The sequence below is a fragment of the Sturnira hondurensis genome, unplaced genomic scaffold (assembly GCF_014824575.4).
Source record: "Sturnira hondurensis isolate 20B ecotype Veracruz unplaced genomic scaffold, ASM1482457v3 Scaffold0022258, whole genome shotgun sequence".
In the NCBI taxonomy this organism is placed as follows: domain Eukaryota; kingdom Metazoa; phylum Chordata; class Mammalia; order Chiroptera; family Phyllostomidae; genus Sturnira; species Sturnira hondurensis.
The window spans coordinates 637,977-645,203 of record NW_028094889.1 but is presented as its reverse complement, the minus strand read 5'-3'; the positions used below and the strand labels follow the sequence as shown (position 1 = coordinate 645,203).

Sequence of the window (7,227 nt, the reverse complement as noted above, 5' to 3'; positions counted from 1 at the left end):
CTAAACAGTGATGCTGAAAAAGAAGTGCTAGAAAACACAAATGAATCTATTATGACAAAATAATCAGAGGTTTCCTGAGGATGTGTCTCTTCCCCACAAAGGAAAGAAGCAGGGATAGATGACAAAGGAGCCCAAGAAAACTTTTGTGTGTGATGGATATCTTCACTATTTTGATTGTGGTGATAGTTTTAGGAGTACATAGTAAAACAAAACTCATCAAAGTGTATACTTTAAATATGCACAGTTGTCTGTTATATATCTTAAAAGTGCTGAAAGAGACAAAATAATGTATTTTAATGTTTTTAAACTTCTTGTAAGGGAGATTTTGTAATATAATTTAAAAAATTCAAAATATTGGAAATTTGCTCATGTTGATGTATTTACCTATCATTCATACATATTCACCTCTGCATAATATCATATGACTATAACAGAGTTATTCATTTTTCTCTTGATGAATGTTTAGGTTATGCTTGTTTTTTTACTTTACAAAGAGTACTGCTATGCACATATATGTTTCTCTGTGCACATACGTGTTTTTCTGCATACATATATGTGAGGGTTTCCAAAGTATACACCCAGAGTAGAACTGTTGAGTCTTAGCTGCACAGACCTGCAACTTTACTAGATCTTCCCAAATTGTTCTTTCAGGGTCATTCATTTTATGCTCCCTTTAGCAGAGTATAAAATTTAACCTTGTTTTGTCCTTTCTGAAATCATGGGCCTAAAGTAGTTAATCGTTTTAATTTGATTTTTTTAATTATTAGAAAATTTAAGTACTTCCTCTTAAGTATTAGTCATTAGGATCTCTTTTTCTGGATATTACATAAAATTTGGTGGGAGAAATAATAAAGGAATCATCTGATTTTTTCTCCCAAACTTAGCCAGTTATTCTAATATCAGTTGCTGAAACAATTATCATTTTCCCACTGATTTAAAATGGCACCTCTAAGGTGTACCTATGTATCCCATTTTTTCTTGGAGTTTTAGTTCTGGTTAGAAATAAATCCAAGTAACTAAGGGTATTCAGTAAATTATCTGGTCTGCTTGTCCTTTCCTGAGTGGGCAACTTATTCTTTTAACTTTTGTAATTCTAGATGATGTTGATGAGAAAGAAAAATTTTTCCTCTTCTCACTTAGGTTCAGTAAGTGGGGGCTCTGCAAATTAAACTGACAAAAAACAGATTAACAGGAGAAAAAAATTATTTCATATGTGTATGAAATACACATATTTGGCCTCACAAAATGACATGAAAAACCATGAAAGTCTAATATCTAGGAGTACATACCATTTTAACAAAGGGAAATACATTCATAGAGAAATGACAAGATAAAAGGAAAGTGTTTTGAGCTTCTAATTCTCCAATTTTTGTGAAGTTTAGAATTATTTCACAAATTAAAAAATCTTACTAGAGTAGTCATAATTTTTAATAGATTTTAAGAGAGAGAAAGGGAGAGGGAGACAGAGAAACAGTGATTTGTTGTTCCATGTACTTATGTAGTAATTGATTGATTCTTGTACGTGCACTGATTAGGGATTAAACCTGAAACATTGGTGTATTGGTATGATGATATAAACCAATTGAACTACCCAACTAAAGGGAACATAATTTTTATTAAAATGTAAGTTATGGGTAATTTAATTGGGAGTACATTGTATTGGTCAATTTATTCTGAGGAAATTGATAACCATATAACATTGCATCTCTCTATTCGCTTATTTGTCTTTTCTGTATCTTGATATCTTCGTACTTTTTCTGATATAGGTACATTCTTAAGTGTTGTCAAAATATATATTTAAAAATTCCTATTGTGAATATTTTTCTTCTATTAGATATTCTAACCAGCCATTGTTTGTAGCTAGAAAAATACATTCATTTTTGTATATTGACTTTGTAATTGGCTATATTTCTGAATTTTCTTGTAATTTTTAAATAGATTTTATCATACTTTTCCATGGTACAATCATCTGAAAATAATGATAATCTGGTATTTTTTCAATTATTATACTTACTTCATTTTCCTACCTGAATAAGAGAGATATCAATCACAGTTTACCCTTGAACAACACAGAAGTTAGGGATACCCACCCACTGCAGCTGAAAATCCACATACAGAAATTGCAAAGTAGGTGGAAGCTATATTCAACTGTTCCTGGCCCCAAACTGGGTTTACAACTAAATTACAAAACCATCCATCTAAATAACCAACTGAAAGTTGAACTGAAATATTATAACCATGGATTTAAGGAAGAAGCCACATAATGACTGGTAAGAAGGGAAGAGATGCAGAAAGCCTAGGTGTCACCCCAGGTTCAGAGGCTGAGAACCCAAAGGAATATTGCAGCTACAAATGCCCCACCACCAGGAGCATGGGGTCTCAATGATATGAAGAAACCTCCAAGAGAAACTGAGACAGGAAGAGCAGCCTGCTTTTCCTGGTAGTATCTGTAGTTAAAATCAGTGGGAATGCAGTCCACCTGGGAGAGAAAGGCATGTCCTAAAGTTTTAGACTTCAGCTTCCCAGAGGCAAGCACTTCTATCGTTACAACACCAGTGTAGGGAGTGCATTGCTCTGTCTGGACTGCTGGCCAGGCCACTCTTCCATGATTGGTTCTGAGGGATGGCCTTCAGGCTGCACCCAGCAGTGGCTTTTGGTCCCTCTTTTCCTGAGGAGGCTCTTTGTAGAGACTCAGTGACTAAATTGTGTGGCTTTAGAAAGGAGACCAGTATTCCATACTTAGAGCGCACAGTTGGTGCCCCTTCCTGACCCTCCCACCCCAAGCCCCTTCTGTTGAATAACTTAACTGGCCCAGTTCTGCTGAGTCCAGCAGAGCAGGTAGATCAGAGTGCCACACAGAGCTAAGATTTTTGAAATCTCTCCTTCCAGGAAGTTTTTTTCTGGGAACCAGACGTGCAAGGTCTGGGTTATGTGGCTCTATTCTGGGGGTGGGGCCACTCCTATCTCCCCCGTGAGCCCAGCCTGACCTAGCCCAGGGAGGAGAAGTGCCACCATCCTCCTATGGGCTTGCAGGTACCACCTCCAACATGAAACTGGATCTACCCTTCCCAGTCTCTGAAACTCCCCCTGACCATCCCTGCACCTCAGTTCCCAGGGAGGGTGGGGAGAGATGCTAAGAGCTGGGACATTCAGATGGTGAGCCCATTGGAGACCAGTCTGGTTCCTGGATGGAGTGCTTAGCCCCCTCCTGCAGGGTAGGACTGTATCAATTTTGATGAGAGTCTCTGGATATGTCCTCCTAAACCCAGGACTGCTCCCCAAGAGGGGACCACTGGACAAACCTGTTGCCTGCCCCTCCTGGGGGAACTAGAGTAGGAGACTGGCAGAGAAGAAGTGATTTGGTTCTGGAGTAAGGACCACTTTCTTCCCACTATGTGCCTGACTATCTGACCCTCAAGTAGGGGACCAACTAACACCATCCTCCTGATTTTGGTTGTCCCATCCTATGTAGCTTGGAAACTGTGGAGGGCCCATGGGTTGCTGCCAGCCTGAGCCCACTCTACAGTCTTTCTTCAGAAAGCTCTTATGCATCTCAGCACCAAAAACCAAACCACCCAATTAAAAAATGGGCAAAGGACTTGAATAAACACCTCTCCTAAGAGAACATACAGATGGCCAATAGACACATGAAAAAATGTTCAACATCACTAATCATCAGAGAGATGCAAATGAAAACCACAATGAGATATGACCTCACCCCTGTCAGAATGGCTATCATCAATAAAATAACAAATAAATGCTGGTGAGGATGTGGGGAAAAGGGAACACTTGTATATTGTTTGTGCAAATGCAGACTGGTTCAGTCACTGTAGAAAACAGTATGGAGTTCCCTCAAAAAATTAAAAATGGAAATGTCTTTTGATCCAGCAATCCCAGTACTGGGAATATATTCTAAGAAAGCTGAAACACTGATTTGAAAGAGTATATGCACCTCTATGTTCATTGCAGTGTTATTTGCAATAGCCAAGATCTGGAAATAGCCCAAGTGCCCATCAATAGATGAGTGGATAAAAAAGCTGTGGTACATTTACACAATGTAATACTATGCAGCTATAAAAAGAAGACACTCTTACCTTTTGCAACAGCATGGATAGCCCTGGAGATTATTATGCTAAGTGACATAAGCCAGTCAGAGAATGACAACTACAATATGATCTCACTTACATATATGTAGAATCCAGTGAACAAAGTAAACTGACAAAATAGAAACAGAGGCATGGATACATGGCACAGACTAATAGCTGTCAGAGGGGAAGGGGGAGGGGAAGGAGAAAGAGAAGGGGAAGACTGGTTGAAGGAAGGTGAAGGGATTAACCAAAAACGTACACATATAACACACAGACCAGACAACAGTGTGGTGATAGCCAGAGGGGAAGAGGGGTGGGCTGGGTGAATGTGGAAAATAGGAAGAAAAATTGGGACAGAAAGAGGCTATGCCTAAAGGGAGGGATGGATGCACAATGCAGAGTGAAGATGGTATTTTATTGAGTTGTACACTTGAAACTCGTATGGTTTTGTGAACCAATGTCACTCCAATGAATTCAGTTAAAAAAAAGAAAATCCACATACAACTATTGACTCTCCCAACATTTACTGAAAGTCCCTCATCCCTCAGTATCCAATGAGGATTGGTTCCAGGACTTAGGAGGATACTGAAATCCCAGGATCTTCAAGCTCCTTATATAAAGTGATAGAACAATGCATAAGGTCAGACCTCCTCATCTCTAGATTCCTGAACAGTATTTCCCATCCCTGGCTGGTTGGATTCCCAGATGCTGAACCTGAAAATATAGAGAGCCAATACTATATTCATTGAAAAAAATCTGTGTATAAGTGAACCCACCCAGTTTGAACCTGAATTGTTCAACAGTCAACTGTAATTAGAACACTAAGGTTGCTTGGAGAATGTAGAACTTAGATGAACCTCGCAAGAATAGTAGCATTTGGACTGGGAAAGAGGGAAAGATGACCGAAATACAGGGTCTGGCACAAATAGCCCCCCTTTTTATTACAAAATCTTTTATTACAAAATCATAAGCTCATAATTCTGTAACATAATAATATCACACTCCGGCATACCATATGACATTTTCAGTGAAATGTTCAAGTTAAAACTGTAAATTATTGCACCCATATTATTACCCTACAAACCACACTCAAGCAGGTGTTACTTCTGCCAGACCCTGAACATCAAACTGTGCTGTCCTACTTTCCACTAATGGAAGTTAATTGATAGAACCGGTTCGTGGCTCCTTGTATTACATCATAGAAAAATTCACATACTAATGATTTGGAACATGCTCATAGTAAGGTCTGAAGGTAGAGACTTGATAATTAGGACAACTTTGTCAGAGCACCATAACATAGTGTGGGAAGTGAAGACAAATCTGATTCTTAATGCAATATAAAAATTCCTACTGATAATGGACAAGAAAGGTTGAATGACTCATTGGAGTTCCTGCAATGTAATAAAAATTTGCCATCTTCACCTGGATATAACTCCTGGGACGAGCACATGGAGCTAATGATCTTCCTGAACTTCAGGGTGTTCAAAGCTAGAAAAGAGTTAGCATAAAAATGAGGTGGATTGGCTAACAGAATCAGCAAGTATCAGCACCAGTCCACAAAGTCTACTTGTGCATACCTTACTCATTTTACAACAGATTATCTCCTGTAGACATCATAACTACTAGCAAAAGTTAACATTCCTATGCACACCCTCCACCAGTGTCCCCTTCTTCTAAGAGTGAGCCAGTTTTCCCTCAGCACTAGAAGGAGGAAACGCCAATCATACAAGATAGGGCAAACAGTGAGTCAGAACCAGGCACTTTCCCCATGTCCTCCCTCCTATATGATAATGATTTGGGATGGTGCAATTCCTGGCCTTTAGCTGCCTGGCACTATTTTTTTGAAAGGCATATGATTGTGCTTTCACAAGGGAAGCAATAAGAAATGGCAACATGTTTAGGATTTTGATAGAGCTGAAGGCTGTAATAATGAGAAAGATCTCCAAATGGGGACTCATAAGGCTATGGTTCTGATGCTCTAAAGGGGCTATGACATGAAGAAAGTGTATCATTTGGTGAGTCTACACTAAAGTTGACTTTTGATCCTAATACAGTAGAAGAAGATGTTTTATTAGCTGTAACGTATAAACTGGACCATTCATCTTGTGTTAAAAATAAAGGTTGATCATCATTTTATCCAAGCTTGATTGTGGTACAGCATGGCATTCTGTGTTGTAAAATTCCTATTGGTGATATATGTCTACCTCCTGGACACTCCAATGCCATTAATTTTGATGATTCAGGTGTTCCTGGTACATTTAAAAACTACGATTTTACATGTATGGATTCATCTGCAGTCTATATGCTAAGTAGTATGGCTCATCAGCATGATGCATCTCTGCCACGTGGAAGACCTGGAGGTCAGGACTTTGCAAGATCTGGATCCAGTAAAAACTATGGCTTGCCTGGATCATCACAGCCCTCTACCAATTCTTTGTATGCTAAAGCTGTCAAAAATCATAGTTCAGGACTGTGCATGCCACTTCTCCTAACAAGTCCAAAAGACCAATGAATGCCTTCAAGTTTTTGCCAAAAAAACAGAGTATACTCAGATGTATCTAGGAAAAGATAACAGCTGTTAGTGTAATCCTTGGTGACAGGAGGAAGAAAATGAAGAATGAAGAGAGAAGTATGTACACACTGGAAGCCAAGTCTTTGGCTGAAGAACAAAAATGTTTAAATCCTGACTGTTGGAAAAGGAAAAGAACCGATTCAGGCTCACAACAACAGTAAACCAGGATGCTCACGTTAAGTCTGCATTTGCATGAACGTAGACTGTGGGTGGAATGACTTAAGATCATGGTCTCACCATTTGTACTGAATTTGTGTGACCATAGGATTGATAGCATTGATTGTTGAAATGATTTAATAATAAGAATGATGATTTGCTTTCTCCATTAGAACTCAAGTAAACTAAAACTATCAACATTGTTAACCAAACTGCCTTATTTTTCTCCCAAAGTTCACATATGTATGTAAAGTAATGTAGGTTTGAAAATTGATATCCTGTGGTGCTAAAGTACAGTAGAAAAAGAGGGGAAGTGTATACATGTTGTATTATTATTTTTAATTGTTTACTTTTAAAAGTACTTTTTATTGATTATGCTATGAGTTTTCCCAAGTTTTACCCCTTTATCCC

General features: G+C 38.5%; 1 pseudogene; it reads left to right on the top strand.

Annotated features, from left to right (window-relative positions):
• Nucleotides 1-5,318: 5,318 nt before the first annotated feature.
• On the top strand, nucleotides 5,319-6,860 carry LOC118979331 (HMG box-containing protein 1-like; annotated as a pseudogene).
• The last annotated feature ends 367 nt before the right edge of the window (nucleotides 6,861-7,227 follow it).